Below are 20,691 nucleotides of genomic sequence, written 5' to 3'. Positions count from 1 at the left end.
GAGTACAGAGGGAATGGATGTGGACACAAACACCGAGGCAGAGGCTGGTGTGATGTGGCCACAAGCCAAGGAATGTGGCAGCCTCCAGAAGCTGCAGGAGGCCAGGAACGACTTATCCCTGGAGGCTCTGTAAGGAACGGGCCCTGCCCACGACTTCATTTCAGTCCCATAAGACTCATTTCAGTCTTCTGGCTGCCAGGACTGTAAGACAGCACATTTGTGGGTTGTTGTTTTTTAAGAGATAGAGAGAAGGACAGCATCCACACATGTGTGCCTGCACAGCTAGGGAAGGGGCAGAGGGAGAAGGAGAGAGAGAAGCTTAAGCAGGGTCCACACCCAGCACGTGAGCCCAATGAGGAACGTGAATGACCCTGAGATCATGACCTGAGCCAAAAATCAGGAGTTGGATGCTAAACCGATGGAGCCACCAGGTGCCTTACATTCGGGTTGTTTTAAATCACCCAGTTGCTGGTGATGTGTTATAGCAGCCCCCCGAAACCAGGATGGATATATATCAAGTTCTTGCTACCAGGCTGGTCTTCAGAGCCTTTCCCGGCAAAATAAGAAACATGAGGAACATCAAAGAACCGTTCAAAAGTAGCTATGCCATGGGTCCAACAAGGAAATACTATATAACCATAAAAACACTGAAATATCATTTTCTTAAAAATAAAGGATGGATATATAACTGAGTACAGATCCTGAGTATTTTCCTTTTATAAAATTTTCCAACAGTAAGCACCTTATAATTTTTCTTTAAAGATTTTATGTATTTATTTGACACAGAGAGAGAGAGAGAGAGAGATCACAAGTAGGCAGAGAGGCAGGCAGAGATAGAGGGGGAAGCAGACTCCCCGCTGAGCAGAGAGCCCGATGCAGGGCTCGATCCCAGGACCCTGAGATCATGAACTGAGCCAAAGGCAGAGGCTTAACCCACTGAGCCACCCAGGCGCCCCAGTAAGCACTTTATAACTACGTCTGTCAACATATAAGTCACAATTTGGCAGAGAAAGAGGCTGAGAATCCAGGCTCGGTACCATTCTGGATTGTGAAGACTGTCCCCTGGTGAAGGTCTTTGCTCACACACGCACCTCAGCCTGGCATCACGGCCCTTGGCCCACGGGCCAGCAGGCTTGCAGACTCTCGTCCCTAACATGCAAACCAGTCCTGTCTCCTTACGAGCAGTCTGGTCCCGGGGACCCCTCACCTCAAGCCTGTTCTAACCTACCACAGAGCACATTCTTGTAGGCCTCATACTCTTACACCAAGGCAGCCCTAACAAATGACCACAATCTGGTGGCAAAAAGCAACAGAGACTTCTGTCCTCCTAGTTCAGGAGGACAGAAGTCCAAAATCAGGATGTGGGCAGGGCTGGTTCCTTCCAGAGGCTGGGAGGGGGAACCCATTCCAGGCGTGTGTCCCAGTGGCTGCCAGCTGCCAGCTGTCCCTGGCCTGTGGATGCTCCCCTCCGATTCTGTTCTCATCTGGAGATCCCCATCCTCTCTGTGTCTCTCCGTTTCCTGTCTCTCCTCTCCAACTTGTCAGTGGATCCTTCGTGAATCATACTTGCAGAGACCGTATTTGCAATCACGCGGTCACATCTGAGGTTCTGGGTGGCCGTGACTTCTGGGGGACACTCTTCGAGGCACTGCACAGGTGGCCTTCATGACACTCTCTCCTCCAGTTTCCTTTACTTCAAGTCTCAGCAACTCCACAAGGCCTGCTGGGATTCTTCCTGGTCCCGGATGTCAATCGCTTCTGGAAGGACTGGGAGGCAGATGGAGTCTCCTGCCATGACGAGGGCGTGCGGCCTCAGGAGAGATGGAATTCTCCACTGTGCAAGGTTCCTGCAGAGAACACCTCTCTGGAAAGACTCAGAGGAGATCCTGGTCTGGCCGGGAGATGGAATGAGACGGTCAGGGAGAGTCTGGCTTTAGGAGAGCAAGGACTGTGCCGGATCCACTTGGCATGGTGCTGGGCAAGGAAAAGACACTCACCAGGTGTTCACTGCCCCACCAGAGAGGCCTCCGCAAACGCCAGCGTTCCTTCTTTCACTGAATGTGTGGAACATTTTGGAACAAAACAAAGAATTTGACAATGTGTATATTCAACGACTATTTGCAGAGCGCCTTCTCCGTAAACCGCACTACGGGATACAATCTGACGTTCCTACACGCCTCTCTCTTCTTTTGTGGCAAGACGGTGACAGACCACACGGCCAGAGATCGCTAAATCAGCACCTCCACGATTAGGCAGACTGAGACCCAGCACCCCCAGAGTTTCTATATGGGCAGGTGGTGGGTTCCTCAGGAAAGCCTACGAAATAAGGCCCTTGCGCCTTGTCTGCCCACTGCAGAAGGGAGAGAAGGCAGAGGAGCTTTCTCTGCAGCAGCCAAGGGCAGTGTCTCTGTTCCTGCTGCAGCCCAGACAAAGGACACCCGCCACATGGTGATTTATCAGCCATGAGAGGTCCAAGGATCTCTTAGGCCACAGGTGGGTGCCTGGAAAGCCACCCTCCCAGGGAGCACGGACCTCAGACCCTACACAGTGCCTCATCCCCAATCTGGGTGGCCCTTGGCCACTCCCGAAGCCTCGCCACACTGCTCAGTGATCTCAGCTGGCCTCACACTGACCCTGTCAGGGAAGCAGGACAAGTGATGTTATTCTTCCCACTTTACAGATGGGGAAACCGCCTGAGTGCTGGATGACTTGCTCAGGGCCACCCAGGGAGCGTGCGTCCCAGGAGCCTAGTGCGCTCCTTCCGTAGCCTGGGCAGGCAGGTGGCATCGCCACCGCCCCGCTGTGCGACTCCTGAGTGCTTTAGGGCTTTACACGGGAGACAACAAATACCGGGGGCAGCTCTTCCCTTTGGGTCCTGGGCTGCTTTTTTGGGACCTTGGGAAGCCTGACTCCCTAAAACTCCCACCTCTTCCTGGTCCATCCCCCGTCCTTCTGCTCGACGGCTGCACGTGGAAGGGCAGGGACCGGCAGGGGCAGGCATGACTTGTGTCTGGGCTGGGCCTCTCCCAAGAGTGGCAAAGCCTGCCTTTTGGGATCCAGAAGGAGAAGCTCTTGTGTACGTGTGTACTTCTCCTGGCCTGGAGAAAGAGGGAGGAGAAGCAGAGCTGCCCTGAGGCCTAGCTCTCCTCTTGAGGTTTGCCAGCCTGCCCCACAGAGGTTCTCCAAGCCGTCCCCTGCTGTACCACGCTGTCTCAAGCCACCCCAGGAAGTGGCTGGGTGACTTCAGAGCAGGAAAGAGCTAGAAGAAGGCTACCTACTTCTGGGGCCACAGGTCAACAGGGCAGGAGTTAATTATCTTTGGGTCGGGCCTCTGGAGGAGGAGGTGGGGTTCCTTGGCTGGGGCCCCTGGCCTGACAGAGCCCACATCACCCAGAGGCATTCACGGCAGAGCTGATGGAGGCTCAGGAGCCAGGACTCAGCAGGCGGCACCTGCACAGGAGCCCGGGCCAGTCCCGTCCACAGCCCGTGCCGCCTGGAATGCCCGGGATCGGGCTGGCTCCTGGGACCTAGCCTTCCGGTCAAGGCTTCCCCTTACCAAACCACTTTTTGGTCCCCTTCCTCGTCCTGGGTGGAATGTGTGTCATCCTCAAAGCGCCTGGGGACACGTGGTACAACCCAGAGCTGCGTGGGCTCCTCTGCCTTCAGGCTTCAGGCCAGAGAGGCGCCCTCGGAAGGTGAGTGAAAGGCTCTGCAGGCTCCGGGAAGCCCGGCTGCCTCCAGCAATCTCGGCCGGCGTCCGGTTCCCATGACACTCTTCCTGGCAGCGTTAATAACTAACCCCGTCCCAGACAGGTGCTGGCGGCCTGGCCTCAGGAGTTCTCGAGCAGGGTTGACAGTGAGTCACTTCCCTTTCATAGCTTGCTTGTAGACTGAGTCACCCGGAGGCCGAGCCTTCCGTACACGTTCTCACACCTGGGCCAAGGCGCATTCGTGCCCACGCCTTCGACCCCCTCGTCTCTGATCAGCTGCGCCCTGCGAAGTCGACCCTCACGGCCGGGGCCACACAGTGTCCCCGTGAGCCAGCCTCTGCCCTGCCCCCAACCCACCCACTCCCTCAGCAGGGATGGTGACCCCGGGGCCCAGGGAGTCTGGAGAGATGTCTGAGACGGGTGCCGGACAGGTGGTCCCCTGGGCCTGATGCTGGGTCAGGTCCCTGTCGCCTCAGACCGTTACCCGAAAGCGCACTCTCACACCTTCCCACCCCTCCACTGCCAAACGAAGGAAGACTGGACGTGGAAAGTTCTCAACGAGGAGCCAAAGGACGAAACTGTGAAGCCATGTTAGCTCCACCACTCTGGGGAAGGACAGAGGCTCTGGGGTGGTAAACTGGGTCCCATGACTGTGGCCATGCTCTCTGCGTGCTGCATCGGGTCGGAGAAAGGTATGGCCTGGCAGGACCAGGAGCAGGTTCCATAGGCTCTGGGGACACATATTAAATAAACCTTGCCTGGAAGGACAAACCGTCAGGGAACCCTTCACCCCCCACTCCTGTATGGTATCTTCCTACCATACAAGAAGACAGAGAGAGAGAGAGAGAAATATGAAAAATTAAAAACAAAACAACAAAAAAACAATAAACCCCAAAACCTCACTGAAATGGTCTGGGGATTTACTCCTGTTGAATCCTGACAAAGTCCTTCCCGCCACCTGGTTCCCAAAACGGATGCTAAACACAGATGAGCTCAGGTTGGACCTCGCTAGGCGTCTCACTGCCAGGGGCTCCTGGCAGGTGCGAGACTGACAGGTTGAGAAGAGAGGACACTGTTTCTAGCATCGGAAGATGGAGAGCGAGGAGTCGGGGAGGGGGAAGGACAGAAGAGGCAGCATGCAGGCGTGGTGGGAAACCTGACACCTCGCCAGCGCCCCCCCCCCCCCCCCCCCCCCCCCCCCCCCGCCTTTTGGATGACCTCCCCTTGTCTGGAGGAGGTGATGGGGTGACAGGGCGCTCCCTGGGGGCGGGTGGCCACGTGTCCCCCACTCTCAGGAGTCAGAGTGCAGCCCATCCGCAGGGCTCTGAGACCACAGCTACAGCCCTGTGTGCCCCAGGGAGCCCCCCGGACTTTCCAAACTGAATTTTGAAATCAGTTTTGGCAGCCGTGGCCATGGCGCACACACCCAGGCCGTAAGGGCCTCTCCCTGCCACACGCATCCTGCACGTCGTGTCCGGGGCCCCAGCGCCGAGGGGACAGAGGCCAGAGGGGAGCAAGGCTCCACCCCTGGGGGCTGACTTGGGGAGCCCGAGTGAGTCATTGGGCCTGTGCGGTGACCACGACGTCCCGGGGTGAAGTGGGAGGCCTGGGGACGGAGCCTGCTGCCCAGACGCGAGCCACGGTGACTCACATTTGGACCCTGAGGGGAAGTTCCATCTGCGAGTCCTCTGGATGGCTCTCGTCCCCCGGGTGAGGTCATCCGTGCTGCCGCTCAGAACTGGGACATGCTTCTTTCTCCCAGAACCCCGGCGTTTCACTCTCAATTATGGTTAGGGCAGAAATCCTCATCCCAGCCACAGCCGCTCGCCCTGCCCATCGCACACACACACATACACGCGCGCACACACACACACACACACACACATGCATACATAGACACACACACAACAGATGGATGGTAGGGGAGAGGGTGTCCTCCCTGGGTGTCAGGCTTTTTCATCGTTCTTTATGCCAAGGGGCCAAAAGGCAGTGACCGGGACAGGCCTTTGAGAGGAGGGACACTAAATCCGCGCCCGTTGGTACCACCGTGTTGTCGCTGCTTCTGACGATGGCCCTGTGGGCCCAGCCACCAGGCCACCATCTTGCTCCACGTCCCCAGGGGCCATTGGCCTGGAAGCAGAGGAGAGCACAGCCACGGGTGGAAAGAGTCCCCAGCAGAGCAGCGCTCAGGAGCTCAGCAAAGTCGTTCAGAAACACACTCGAGCCTGGGAGAAACATGCAGGTGAAGACCTCACCCTGCTCACTGTCCTGTCCTTGGCACGCGTGTGTGACAGGGCACGCACACTCGGCTAAGGCTTTGCTGGGGAATAGGAGGCGTGTGGCCTGACGGACTGGAGTTTTCAGTGCATGTCAGCTCACAGGACATCAGCTAACAAGCACCACGACCAGGTCCTCATGGAAACGTTCTGGGAAAGAAATGTCTGTTGGGCGTGAGCTCTGGGGCACGCTGAGCCGGCCCCACCTGGACGGTCACGGCGACTGCAGGATGGGAAGGACAAACGGCAAAGGAGGACATTCCCGCAACCGTGGAGCTCCCTATGGTCAGAGGAGGAGGACAATGAGGCCGAGGCAAGGAGGCTGCGGAGGGAGCGCGTGGCCCCCACCACAGGGCTGTGGGGACACCATGAGGGATGGCCTCGAGCTGCATCCCTGAGGGCGGCCGTCCCCCCCGAACTACCCTCCCCACAACGAGAACAACAGGAAAGCTAGAGCCTCTGGTCTCCCTCCTCCCGTAATTTCCCACGATTCCCTTCTGTTTCCCCTTTCCCTTCTCTTCCTTGCTGCTGAACCCAGCGAGGGCCGACTGAGGCCCGGAGGCCCCCCAGGCAGGGAGGAGCAGAGAGTCCCGCCACCACCCCATGCAAGAGGCCATCCTAAATCAGGCAACCACAGCTGTTGAGACTCATGCCCTGAGGAACAGCCGGGAAGCTTCTCCGCTCATCCCCACTGGAAATGCCATCCGTTGTCACATACTTGGAATCAGGCCCGACAGGTCCCAGCACCTCAATGCCCCTTCCCCGCGGGCCACTGGCCCTCTGCTGCTCTGCTCCTGTCTCCATACCAGCCCCCAGGAAGTGCGACCGCAGCACACTTGTCTCACTGCTCTCGGAATCCTTCTGTGGCTCCCAGTTCCCTCACTGGGAAAGCCTGACGCCCCCTTTCCCCCCACCCCTGCCACCACCCTGCCACTCAGGCTCTCCCTGGCCTAGGCCTCATTCCAATCCCACCGTGCTCCTGTCCTCAGCCTGAATGTCACTGTTCCCTCTGCAGAACCCTCGTCCCCAGCGTGTTCACGGGCTGGATCCTTGGAGCGTGTGAGCAGGGGTCACCTCCTCAGTGAGGTGTCTGCTCCGTTCAACACTGCACCCAGCCCTCCCCTCCTTGCCCCGCACACGGGGCCTGCCTTTGTGCCCCCATGTCTGCTGTCTTGCACAACACTGTCACCTTATGTACAAGCTAATTAACCTATATACTATTTTGCTCTTTGCCACTCTCCCGCACTAGAAGGCCAGTCCCATGACAGCAAGATGGTGTTCTCCGCCTAGAACGGTCCTAGCACGCAGTGAGCCTCTAATAACGCTCTGTTAGGCCATTCCCATGGGTGCAAGGGGCCGTGTATCTTAAGGAATGAACTTCAGGCTGAGGTCCCCTTGGGGAGGGAAGGGAGAAGGCGGACTAAGGCAGAGGGTGCTGTGTTCCCTAAGGCAGTGCCCACACTGGCCTGGAAAGTCCCCTGGAATCGCTCAGTCCCGTCCCTGCCCCAACTCACACACAGCCTGCCAGTCACCCGGGCACATGCAGCCACCAAGGAACCTTTCGCCAACGGACTCCTCCCCAGGCCCAGCCTCCCACCGGACACCCACACCAGAGAGCCAGGGGGGAGAGCACGGAGCACGGAGACAACGTGTAGAAATATTCCAGATTCCGGGGGTGGGGAGGATACACAGCAGGTCAGTTTGGCTGTGAGGATCCAAATTTGGGTGGGAAGTGGGAGGAATTAAGATTAAATGTCCTGTGAGATCTGGTTGCTGGGATAAACCGGGAGAGAACCAGGACAAGGCTGCTTTTTGGTTTTCTTTTGCCTTTTTTTTTTTTTTTTTTAAATCAGAAAGTGGCAGGATGAATACTGGATTTAAGAAAGAAGTTTCAAGAAGACAAAGGCAGGATCATTTTAGGAAAGAAAGACTAGAAATTCCAAAGGTCGGAGCCCCTCATGAGCATCCCAGCTTGTGCGACCAAAGTCAAGATCAACAGTGTGGCTGGGAGAAGGGACGGGAAGGATCATACCAAAAGTCACCGGGGGGCAACTGCCAGGATTTAGTGTTCTAGGGGGTGGAGGCGTTAACACCACTGGACATCATCCTTCTGCCTGATCCATGCGGAATAAGATACGTAAGGAAGGGAAGAGACAGGGCATCTGCCGTGGTCTAGACTTTCATTGGTATCCACTGTATTGTCCCACGTAACTCACGACCTCCCCTGAGGACAAGGTATCAGCACCAGCATCTTCTAGGTGAGGAAACAGAAGCTTAACAATTCACCAAAGATCCTATCCGGAGCTAACGAGGGGAAAAAAAACACCTGCTGACATTCACTGTGTTCTTTGTCCGTTCCAGGCACTGTGCCAGGCATTTCACACTGTATCCTCTCATCTCGTGCCACGACATGGCAGGGACGGATCTTTCATTGTCCCCATTTTACAGATGGGAAAACTGAGGGCTAGGGAAGTGAAGGTCAGCAGCCGAGAGAAGGTAGGCAGCGATAGAAGGCAACCCCGGGTGAGCAAGCGTTCCTCTGCTTCCTCATCTGTAGGCTGGGTATGACACGTTCCCCTGCTGGCATTTCGGGAGGTGAGAACGAGTTCACCCAGGTAGACGCCGTGAGAACCCAGCCCGCCTGGAATTCACTGCAAGACTGTTAGTATTTATTAACCTGTGTCTCTGGACCTTCTCCGACAGCTAACTGCAAGGCTCCTGCCTGCCAGTCAGCCCTCTGGGCTAGCAGGCGGGTGCGGGAGCAGGAGGGGTGTCTGGGAAAAAGGAGGTTGGCTGCAGAAGGAATAAAAACCCCCAGAGTGAGACAAGCAGCAGGGGTGTGGCTCTGCTCTGATTACCGGCTGCCACTCACCTTCTTTCTTGTCCTTCTTTTCTTGGCTCGGAGCACCTCCCCAGGTCAGCCTCAAAGCTCTGATTTCACCTAGAAAAAGAAGGGAGAGTTATGCCAGGAAACAGCAGAGTAAAACTCATCTGCAAACTTAAAATATAGAGGGAGTGGTCCCCGAATGCCCGACAACCTTGCAGGGACATAGGCGTTTAATAAGTGTTTAGTCTTTAATATAGAATAAAACTACTTTCCTTCTGAACAAAGGCAAAAACCCATGTCCTCTGTCAGTCACAGACATGGCAAACTGGAAGGATACTTTCAAAGAAATACAGATGTTCATTCTAATAAGTAGATCTACAAGAAAATGGAATGAATGTTACATTGGATAGCAATTTTTTTCAAGTTAAAACTTAAATTTACAGTGGGCTTGTACACCCCCCCCCAAAAAATAATAATCTATTGCCACAGTCCTGAGTTGTTCTGTTTTGGGGGCTCCTTTCCTCAAAGACTCTTATGACACTGTATCTGAATTGTTTTATGTTCTGAACACATGGCACGTCTGAGTTCATGACATGGATTGCCCATGAGGAACCTCTAGCTCGGTGCCCAGTCCCTATCGTTATGAGCTATACCTTCCCTGCCTCCTGCGTGAGTTTCTGGAGTGCAAGGCTAAGGCGTGTCATCCCTGTAATTCCTGAGCAAAGGCACGAGGTTACCAGCAGAGTTGCCGCTGCTGCTAAAATAGATATTTAATCTTTAAATCCGACCTCTGTCCAACCTGATTCAGACACCAGGAAGGGTAGTATTTCAAAAGGTGTTTAAGATAATAGCCCCATTCTAAGCTTCCCCATCATTAGACTCAAATAAATCACTCTGGACCCCTAGGCTGGCAAATGAAAACAGAGAGAAGAAAAAAGGGGAAAAATAATACCATCAGATTTGAAACAGAAAACTTGTCACCTTCACTCACAAGGGAGAGGATTGTTTGGGTGGCGTTTTGTTCTTTCCCTGGATGCACACAGACATCATCTTGGGGCTTGGATCACTCCCGTGGTTTCTAGAGTTATGGAGGACCAGGTCCAGGCTGGTCCTCTGTGGCCAACCCCACCAGCCAATGCCCACCACCACCACACACCCTCCAACGCCAAGTCGGGCAGCAGAACGGATTCCCACTCCTGTTACTGCCTTATATAGGGCCACCCCCACACCCAGCCCAGGTTCAGTCTCTTAGGTGCGGAACATCGCATAACCTCATTCAAGCTAAAGCCTTGAATGGAATGGACTGTAGCCTGACCCTTCCAGGGGAAATAGGAAATTGGACACAAGTCGATCTAAGCTTACCCAGACCCAAGACATTTCAGTCCAACCAAAGCAAGCAGACCTCGGGGAGTGGGGAAGTGGAAAACCCTAGGGTAGGGGGAGATTTGGAGGAGAGGAAGGGTTCTCACTGTCCAGGTTCCCAGACTGGGCTACCTGCTGAAACCACTGTTCCCCATTCCCCTGGGCAGCCTGAAAGACATCTTGAAGCCTAGACCTCATTCCCAGCAGTTCTGATTGCCAGAAACTCAGTATTGGGTTAAAAAGAACTGAAGCTCCCCAGGTAAGTCTAACATGCATTGAAATGTAAGGACCATCTGGAGATTCTTTTAAAATTCAAAATCAATGGCTCTGAGGGGGCAGCCTGAGATCCTGCCTCTCTTACCAGCTCCTGGGTAAGCCCAGCACTGGTGGCCAGCAAAGCACGCTCTGGGTGGCCCCGGCTTAGCAGGGGTGCCCTCTAACACCTGCCTTATGTCCGGTTCCCCTGAAACCTCAGGCAAACGAATCCCACTCCACCCTCCCGACCCTCCCCAACCCCTGTCCATGAGGCCCTGAGACCTGCCCAGCTGACTTGTGGAGTGCCGGACGGTGAGAGACAGTCACTCACATCCCAGGAGAGCTGCGCCTCTGCCTCCATCCCCCACCTGGATCCAAGCCCCAGCCTAACACATACTCTGGGAAGCAGTGCAATCAACAGAATGGTTTCTTTCTGCTCTGTTCCTTAACATGAACGGGGCTCTTCCCCTCTGCTTTTTGTGTCCACAGGCTTATCGAGGGCAGGCAGGCTGTAGGGCCTCCAGGAAGCCTGGGGGCCCGTGGATACAGCCTCTCCCGGCCCACTGGCTCAGCATCTGCCACGCGGAGCCCTGCACACTCACCTCCCCGCTGCCCTTCCGTGCCTAGTGTGGACCACAGCAGGACCCGGAGCGGACGGCACTCCCTTGGAACAGGCCAATGGCAGCAGGCCACGCCTGGCACCAAACCGCTGTGCCACAGGCTACCCACAGCTGGCCCCCCAAAGGTCCCTCCCTTCCCTCTGTGCCTGCACCCTGACTGGTTCCTTCCGGGGGTCTCCAGGGATGCCTTGAGCCAAACAGCACCTAGGGGTTCTTGGCCTCACCACCTCCAGCCAAGATGGAAGGGGCTGCTCCCCCGGGATCCCTCCGACGGAGGATCAAAAGGCCCAGCAGGCAAGGCCACAAGAAGACACTGGCCTGCAGCTCGTCCAGTCCCACCCCAGCCTGCAGCCTCTCCAGAAAGTACATCACTACCACCGTCGGTCCTCAGACAACAGAAGGCCACGCACCACAGCAGAGGAAGGGCAGGAAATACAGGCGAGATCAAACACGGGCTTCTCCCACTCTGTAAGTGAGCAGCCCTTCTTTGGCCAAAATAAGGGTTGCAGGTGGGAGAATTCTTGGACCTCCTGGATGGGTCCAATGTCAGAGGGGCGTGACTTCCACAGAGCAGGTCAAGTCGCTGGCAGGAGGCCAAACCAATGGGTCCCATTTCGAGGCACGTACTGAAAGGCCAAAGCCCACTGAGCGTAGGAGGCAGTGCCCAGGACCCCCAACCATGAACATGTTCTAATTTCTTATAAAACTAGAAGGAATAAAAGAAGTATAATATGAAAGCTCACATCTCAACAAATCCGGCCTGCACAGCAGTCATCCTACACCACTGCAATCAGAAAATGCCATTTTTAATTTATTTTTTCAATGTTGGAAAGGAGTTCATGATGACAAAAATGCCTAAGGTCATGAGCATCTGATCCAGCTCGGAGATCGACTTCCTTCCAGTCTCCAAACCCGCCATCCTTCATGCAGATCCTTTGTGGAAGGCCTTTGGCAGTCCTCAAGGCCACTGCTCTTTCCCAAAGGCCCCCAGTCCAGCCCGAAGGCCTTCCCCTAAGTGCCTCCCAGCAATGCTCCCCTGACTCCATCCCTGGCTCGCCGGGTCCACGCAGGTGTGCTGGGCCTGCTTCGGACCAGGCAGACAGCCCAGCAGCTCCCACCCCCGCTCAGCCTGGCAGGTAGACCAGCACCTCTAAGTCCAACACACGCTCAGCCCCCTGCAGGATAAACACCGGGCATACATCACACCCAGGCCTGTAAAAGATAATTACACAATCTGATCTGGCAAATTAGGCCCACAGAACCATCTAATTCGTACACTGAACTCAAGGGTTGTATCAGCAGGAAAAATTAACCTGGCTCTTTATTGGGATTTGCCCCCAGGTCAGGATTAGGGATTGTTTATCTTTTTAAATTTTCTAGCTGAGGAAGCATGGAAAGGCTCTCTCTGCGCCCACCCCTTCTCCTCTCCCCCCTATCCTGGTCCACCAGCTGCGCAGGGGTCTTTCCTACAAACTCACTCATTCCAGCTCAAATCAAATAAAGCCCCAATGAGAAGAGACAGACAGACAGTTATTTTTTCACAAAAGAAAAGTTGGGACATCCCAAACCCAAACCAAGGACTTTATTAATGGGCACTGACTCAGAACGAGCAAACAGAAGAACTGACGTGCCCAGATGGCAATGTACCTCCTAATTATTCTGGCCCAACTGTGAAATGTGGACTTGGAGAACACTCACAAATGCACATTTCCCTAAATAAATACGCTCGCTGTCTCTCTCTCTCTTTCTTCCTCTCTCTCCCTCTCCCTCCCACCTCCCCTCCAAGGAGTCTCTCAGAGGAGGTGCCATGAACAGGGGTTGCTCGGTGCCCATCCCCTTAGCTCATCACCAGCTAGAACACCCAAGACCTGTTGCCAGGATGTCAGGACAAGTAGACGGCAAATGAGGATTATCCTTCATCTAACCAAAATAAGCACCATGGCAAGACAGCCGGCTTTCCCCGCTCTTTCCTAGTGTACCTTGCTGGGGGTTTCCCCTGGGGGGAAAAAAAAATCCCCCGCGGACTCCCAAGTCAGTGCTATAACAGAGAGACGAAGCTCTGGCCAACCCAGGGGTGTTTAGGGCTCATGTGTTTGTGGCTCCTGCAAAGGGGGGGTTCCGTGTGAGGAAGGAGGCAGTGATGAGCACACAGGCTGAGCGGTGCTTCGGGCCAACGTGATCTACCCATGAAATCATTGGAACGTGATTCTCCAGGAGACTGAGCTGGCTTTTCGGAGCCTACCCTGGAGCCTACGGTAGGTCCTCTCGCTCTTTAATCAAAGGGCCGTGGGAATGGATCGTATATGGACAACCTGACCTCAAACATATATGTATGTGTGCACGTCGCCCTGTCCGTACGTGTATACTCCAGGACAATGACTTTATGGGAAAGCAAACCAGTTCCACACAACAGCCTTTGGCTTCAAACAACAGAGATCTAGTTCTCCTGCTCCGGATCCTCAAGGATTCCGGGTGAGCCAGTTAAAAGATGAGGAAGAGGGTGCCGGAATGGGCAGACTTACTGTCAGCTGGATTACAGTCTTCGTAAAGAGTTGTAGCCAAATCTCCGCCTCTGATTCCAAGAAGGTTGAGGCAAATGTACACTTTTTGGAAGGAGACATCCATCCCATGCCGACTATATTAAGGAGCCTTGGAGGAAGGACAGAAGCAGCAAAGAAAAGCGTCCTTCTTCCTGAACAGGGAATACACCATCATGGGCTTCATTCGGCAAAACTGCCCATTCCAGGTGCAGACAAGGGGGAAGTCGAGTATCTGGCAGAAACGTTGCAGATGGGACGACACAAAGGCTTGGTGAATAAGCCAAATGGTGTCACACACACTTACGGGTTCTAGAGTCAGACAGTCTAGGACTAAAATCTTAGCTTGGCCACCAACCAGCTGTGTCACCCTGGATCCCTTCCTGGGTGTCTGTCCCCTTTCTCACCTGACCAATGGGAGCCGTGATAGTCACCATTCTTTGTCACTTGTAAGACTTCCACAACCGCTAGCCATGATCAGTCCTGTTATTTCTGCTGGAGGATAGACAATAGAATTACGCTTGTCTGCATTTCACACATGGGGTATCGGTGCTAAATTAAATCATGCGTTCAAGTGCGTAGCTTGTTTCCTGGTCGGGGTACGTTAACTGGTAAGGATTAACTGCTAGCAGTGTAAAAATAACTAGATTACAGAATTGCACAGTTTATAAAGGCGAACGTGGAAGGAGAAGGCAAAAGGTTAACCACTGTCATTTCTGGGTAGCAAGTGTATGGGCGATTTGTTTTATTTCTACATGTCTACAGTGACCAGGCCTTGTTTGGTGAAGGAAAAAACAACAACAACAAAATCTTGGTATTTAAAAAGATAATACAAATAAAATGGACATCCCAAAGTCTTAAGTTAGAAATAAAACTATCCACACAATTTTTAAAGAGGACAGTCAGAACAGAAGTTGCAGGATTGCTTGTGAAGTCAGTAATAGATACGGCAAGCTTGACCCCAAGTTGGGGTTCGAGGTGAGATCCAGCAGGGGTGCACCTGGGACCTCCTGTGTGATCCCCAGAGCAGGGGTGAGCCGCACCCCAGGGGGCAAGTGTGGGTGACTTCAGAGGCAGCTGTGGATTTCACCGATGGGAGAGCAGCACCTTCCCCTGAAGGGTGCAGTCCACACTGGCTTGAGCTATAAAACCTGACCAAGAATCCTAACCCAGCCAACACGCTGCAGGCCAGAGGGTTAACAGACCTGCTCCGTGGCATTTTCCAAATACCTGTGCCATTATAGACAGAGAGCTCTGATGACACTAGCCACTTTGGTTCAGGACATGTGTCTCCATGCACTTCCCGGAGCTTCTTACATAACCCCTGGCTGGAAACAGAGGCCAAGTGCCATGGAGACAGCCGAGGCCACGCCAGAAATAAGGGGCCTGCTGCTCTGCAAAAGCATGCAGCGGGGAAAGTGGATTTGTGCCTGAGAACCAAGATCCTCATGGGCCTCGTTTGGGTATCCTGGCCCAGAAACTGCCCCCTCCCCTCCTCTTCCTCCTGGGTCCAGTATAGATGGGGACCCCAAGGCTCCCCAAATCCCTGCCCCTGTCCTTTCTCCTAAGCTCCAGGGTGCAAACAGCCTTCAGGCTGACCACTGATTCCCAAAGAACCTCAAGTTGTCCACATTCAGTGGTAAGTCCTTCCTTCTCCCTCAACCAAGTTCCCCTCAGCACCTTCCCATTTCAGTGAATTTAACTTCACTCTCTCAGTTACCCACATGGACAATGTCCTCCCAGATCACATGAATCACTACCCCTGGTCAGTTCTTCCACTCATGTGGTTCATGATCTATCTTGTCCATGGACAAGATCCATACGTCCCCATATGGACATGATCCATATGTTCCCCACAGCCATGACCACAGCCGAGGCTCTCGTTAGCCTCCAGCCTAGGTGTCCGCATAATAAAAATGTCATTTGCTGAGTGCTCACTGTGTCCCAGCACTTCCCATGGATTCCTTTACTTAAGTCCCTCATCTTGGGCCACGTCTCCCCCTGTTATCTATCCCTCTGCACACTAGCTCTATTTCTGGGCTGAAAAGCTTCCCATCTTTGGTGCCTCAGGTCCTTTGCACTTACTGCTTCCTGAGCCTCAAACAGTTTAACGTCCAGAGTCTCGGCTTAAACCGTGCTTTCTTAGAGAGGCCATCCGTGATGACCCTAGGACACGGGCCACCCAAACCATACAAGCCACGCAGCTCTTCACAGCACTTGACCTCATCTGAAATGATCACATGTGTTTATTTAATTCTAGTTTGTATCTCTCGTGCCGAGAATGTACCTGGTTCTCCCTGTATGATAGGCATCTGTTGGAGGATGAAGCCCTCTTTCGGTTAAAAGAATGCATGAATATTAGTATCCCCGTGTGGAAGACAAGGTCTCTGACATACAGAAAGATTTAAAACTAGTTCAGGGTCACGAGACTAGTAAATAGTTGAGTCCACATTTGTACCAAGCTCCTCTGGCACCCAGGAAAAAGCTGACAGCACCCTTGCTGTCCTGCCTTCTGCGGCTACTGTAAGGGCCCCCACCCGGGCTCCCTGGCTTTCAGCTTGCCTGGTCCGGCCCCCTCTGTATTGCTCTCCCAGGCTACCATTCTGAAATATTGATTACGTCCAACAGCGGCTCCCTACTCCCTTTTGTGCACAGACCGAACCTGCCTGCCTCAAGTCAAAAGCCCCCTACTCTCCATCCCTCCTCCCCTCTCCCCAGCCCTCCTTTCTACTCTGGGACTTGTTTGTAGGACTTCTCCGTTGTTATCTAATCTTTTCTTCCCTGCACCTGCAAGGCCTCCCTCACTCTGCCCCTCCCTAACACCTTCCCTTTAGGCCCCGCCCAGGTACCGCCTCCTACAGGAAGCCACCTGACTTTCCAGCCCTTGGTGGTGGCTGGGCCTTGAGCCACAGTATTACCTCTCGTACCCTCTATGTGCACCAAACCTGAGAACACAGGGAGAGGTTACCTATCCTTTCTCCCCCACAAGGAGATCTTAAATTCCTTTACGGTGGGCATTTGCCTCCTGTGTGGGGCTTCCTAGAGTCCCATGGGGTAAACAAAACCTTAAGGAGAGGAGCCCTGGTGCCCTGTGCCACCCTCCGGCCCGCGGGGCTCCAAAGAGGTGGGTGGCTGGCCACAGCACCGGCAAAGCTCTCTCCCGACTGCCGAGCCAGAGCGGCTGTCCTTGTTGCCCCGGGAGGCTCTCCGATGCCTCAAGTCTTCCCCAACAACCCACCTCCCCCTGGAGGAAGGAAGGACGCAGGAAGGAAGGAAGGAAGGAAGGAAGTTAGTTTACAAGTTTCTCTTTTGAAACCACATCTTTGCCCCTGGGGACACCTTCTGCCCATGCGGTCAATAACCCCTCCTGAGCTGGAGCATCGAGGTGGAGTGTCCCCGGGGGGCGGTCAGGACGTGCCTGTGGCCGAGCGCCTGCCGACGGCTCCCCCATAGAGGCGTGCGGCCCTGCACCCTCGCCCTCCAGCTAAGCCTTGGCCTCCGTCTACGTCGGTTTCACCGTGTTTAATGGAAAATAAAATGTTCAACTCAAAAACACTTTTCCAATGATATTTTAAGGGAAAATGAGATCACAGAAAATGAGGGAGGTAAGTTTACATGGTATAACCCCAAGCCACATTTTTTTTTCCAAAGAATCCCCCGAGAGGTTCGGGTGTGCAGGTACCTACCTGGGGAGACCTGGCCCTGGAGGCCACCTGGACAGCAGCAACACGCACGGTGCCGTGAAAAGTCACGCCGCTACCCGAACCCACACCCTCAGCGCAAACAGCCTCCTCCCCGCTGAGGCCCAGATGGACCCTGAGGTCCCTTAGGTTTGTGAAAGCCGCCGACGGCCCCCTCGCCAGCCCGGGTCAACCCTGTGCCTCTGCCAGAGATACCAAACATTTCCTAAACCCCAAGCCCAGCGTACAGAGCTATGAATAGTTATTAACATTAACTCAGGGCATTAATTAAAAACCGTTCAGCCAGGCAAATGCTCATACTTTTAAAAAGTCATTTGGGTAATCGCCTTTCCATGCTACAAACTTTCCAAACGACTGACAGGTTGACATTTCATAATGTTGTTTGTTTTAATCAAGAAGAGGGAAGGAGCCAGTGTGGTTCCCAGTTCCTTTTTCAGGTGCCTTGATTTATTGATTGGCAAATCCCCACTTAATAGCTGTAACTCGGGGCTGGGGGAGAAAGAGGCTCCCACCTCTCTGCGTTGGTGTCTGGGCTGGTGATGAGGGACGTGCCCCAGGGCATTGGCATGGCTTCTTCCATCCTCCTCCCCTCTCCCAACACCCAGCAACCAGCTTCTCCTGGGCTGCACCGTGGGACCTCCCGAACTCTGCTCTAGGCTGCCCACCACCCCGTCTGTGCCCCCTCTCTACCAGAGAAGGGCTACTTCCAGCACAGATATCCAATAGGGGGGGGCTCCTACTTCAGCAAACTTAGGAGTTGGGGGGCAGTGGAGACTAGGCTCTTAAACTCTCAAATTTCTTTCTTAAGGCAGCAGAACCCCAAACCCAGGCTGGCCTGCATGAGTTGGAACCCCCGCCCCACCCTTTACTCTAAGTCTTGGGCTTCTCTGTGCCTTAGTTTCCCCATCCATCAGCAATTTGTGTAATAAGTAGAATACCCGCCTGTAGGGTTGTTTGGAAGGTTAAATTAAGATCAGTAAAGCAGGGCGCCCAGGAGGCTCAGTGGGTTAAGCATCCAACTCTGGATTTTGGCTGGGGTCATGACCTCAGGGTCCTGGGATGGAGCCCCACATCAGGCTCCACGCTCAGGGGCGGCATCTGCTTGAGAGTCTCCCTCTGTCCCTCCTCTGCTCGAGCTCTCTCTCTCTGTCTCTCTCTAAAATAAATAAATCTTTAAAAAAACATATTGACAAAGCACGTATAACAGCATCTGGGGCATAGTAAATGCTCTGAGTTTAAAAGCCGCCTCCCCCCCAGGAATAAGGACACCAGCCTCTATGTGAAAACAGTTGAATTTGCCTTGGTTGACAAGAGCACCGAGGACCAGGCCTTGGACCATTCCCCCTGCTTTCCTGTTTCTGGGGTAGGGTGGTGGTGGGGTGGGGGCCGCCAAGGCCCCTCCAAGGCCCAGCCGGGTCCCAGGCACAAGCGGTGACAGCCGCTGCCCATTCTGGAGACCGAAGGCACTGAACTTTCCACCTGACACTGTAAGCCTGCCCAGGCCACGAAGTCTTTTATGGAAAGACAAACAAGCTTTCCCGGGAGGCTGCACGGAGCGCGGCGGGCTCCCTCGCCAGGTGCCCCCATGTCCGGGGCAGGCCGATGACACACGGCCAGCGAGGGGGAGAGAGACAGGAGGCTCGTGGGGAGGCGCACACTCGCCACCCAGCCCTTCCTCAGGACCACACTGCGACCTGCCTGCACGAGGGACGCCAGCAGCAGCCACCCCTGAAGGGAAAGCGGGGGAGAGTTCTTAAGGAAAAACCACCCCAAGGCCTTGCAGCAGCCTTAGGGCAACGAAACACGACACAGGCAGGCACAGATCTTATCTGAAATCACTGCACGCCACTAGCGCATTTCAGTATTACTGGAACACCCACTGCCTGTCACATATCACCATGGGCACCAGAAATACGAAGCGGAGAAGGCAGGTGCCAGGCTCCCAGAAAACCTGGTAGGAAAGATAACGTCTCAAACAACTGATGCTCCTATTTCATGATGTGAATTACATGTGTGTATGGTGTCCTTCATGTGGGCCATACATGTGGACGTCTGTATGTTCACACACAGTAGCGAGGAGCTACAGGAGAAGGAGGCTCCCACCCTCTGAAGTTGGCAGGATGGGGGCATCTGGGCCGGGGAGAAGGGAAATGGCTATGGGGTCATTTGCCAGTGCGTTAGCTGGGTTTAGTGGAAAGGAGGATGGTGGGCATTTCTGCATAGGAATTCCAAGTCTGGCACTTTCCTAGCTGTACAGTCCTGGGCACCAGGGGTTTTAATACTTGGGTGAGCATCAGCAAAAAGCCAGTAATGCACAGACACCCCCAGGCAGGCAGGCAGGCAGGTGATCGATTAAATGCCCAGGGAGAGGAAGCGAGAAAGCTTGGCAGAGGTGGCATTCAATTGAGGCCGTCGGGAGGCAGTTGGCTGTGCTCAAAGTCAGACGAGCAAGAGAGAGGCCCTCTTGGGAGCCCGCAGGCAGCACAGCCCCGATCTGCATTTATGCTGTTTTATCAACCCCATCGGCAAAATCTGGGCCATCCTTCCTCCTCCTTCCTATCTCCAGGGGATGTCTGGGTACACATGAGAATCAAGCTGGGGCAGAGAGTGGGGTAAGGGATGTGTGATTCCCAAAGAAAGGCAAGCCATGAGCTGAAAGGATGATTATTTCACTTGGGGAAACCACATGTGGGCAATGGTTGCGGTTTCTTCGGGTTTATCAGGAAATCCTAACAGAAAAGAGGTGATTTAACCAAGACCGGGAAAGAATGTGTAGATATTTTAAAATATTAAACGGAATTCCTAAAGCCCTGTAACATGACGCCTCCTTTGTCAAGCTCAGCCTATTTTAAAGCCCTGAGCTATAACCAGGGGCCGGACAGATCACAAGGCTGTTGAACTTGGCTCCCCAGTCCCACAGCAACAAGCCTCCCTCTGGAACCCAGGGACCCAGCGAGGCTCCTCATGCCGTGTGACACCACTAGATTCTGTTCGGAGTGTCATCTTCAGAGGCAGTTACTTAAACTGAGAGGCAGAAGTCATTCCAGGCTTGCAGTAAGACCCAGGACCTGTCGGGACTCGGCCAAAGCTGCGAGCCCATCGACAGACATGTCGAACTCTGGAGGAAAACTGGGATGTCAGTGGGCTCCAGAGAGATGCAGGGTAAATGGGGAACCACCTGCCAAAAGGCTCAGAAACCCCCAAACACAGCCAAACAGATGGGGATCAGAGATCACCCATGATGGCATGCGTACAAAGGAGCACAGAATAAACACGCCTCACAGCCAACGGCCCAGAGCCTAGTGCAGAAACTCCACAAAACCCAACTCTACAGGACACAGAACGCAGAGAGATACAGGCTGTGGAGCCAAGCATCACGCCAAGCAAAGTTTTATTAACTTAT

General features: G+C 54.1%; 1 long non-coding RNA gene across 1 annotated transcript in view; it reads right to left on the bottom strand.

Annotated features, from left to right (window-relative positions):
- LOC116875348 overlaps positions 1-20,691 on the bottom strand; it is a 145,741-nt gene that overhangs the window by 10,921 nt on the left and 114,129 nt on the right. Inside the window, exon 2 of the long non-coding RNA XR_004384176.1 lies at positions 8,859-8,927. This is a non-coding gene — a long non-coding RNA (uncharacterized LOC116875348). The remainder of the gene's footprint in view (positions 1-8,858; positions 8,928-20,691) is intronic.

This window comes from Lontra canadensis, unplaced genomic scaffold (assembly GCF_010015895.1).
Source record: "Lontra canadensis isolate GAN:19392208 unplaced genomic scaffold, GSC_riverotter_1.0 scaffold41, whole genome shotgun sequence".
NCBI lineage: Eukaryota > Metazoa > Chordata > Mammalia > Carnivora > Mustelidae > Lontra > Lontra canadensis.
This window is presented reverse-complemented; position numbering and strand designations above follow the sequence as displayed.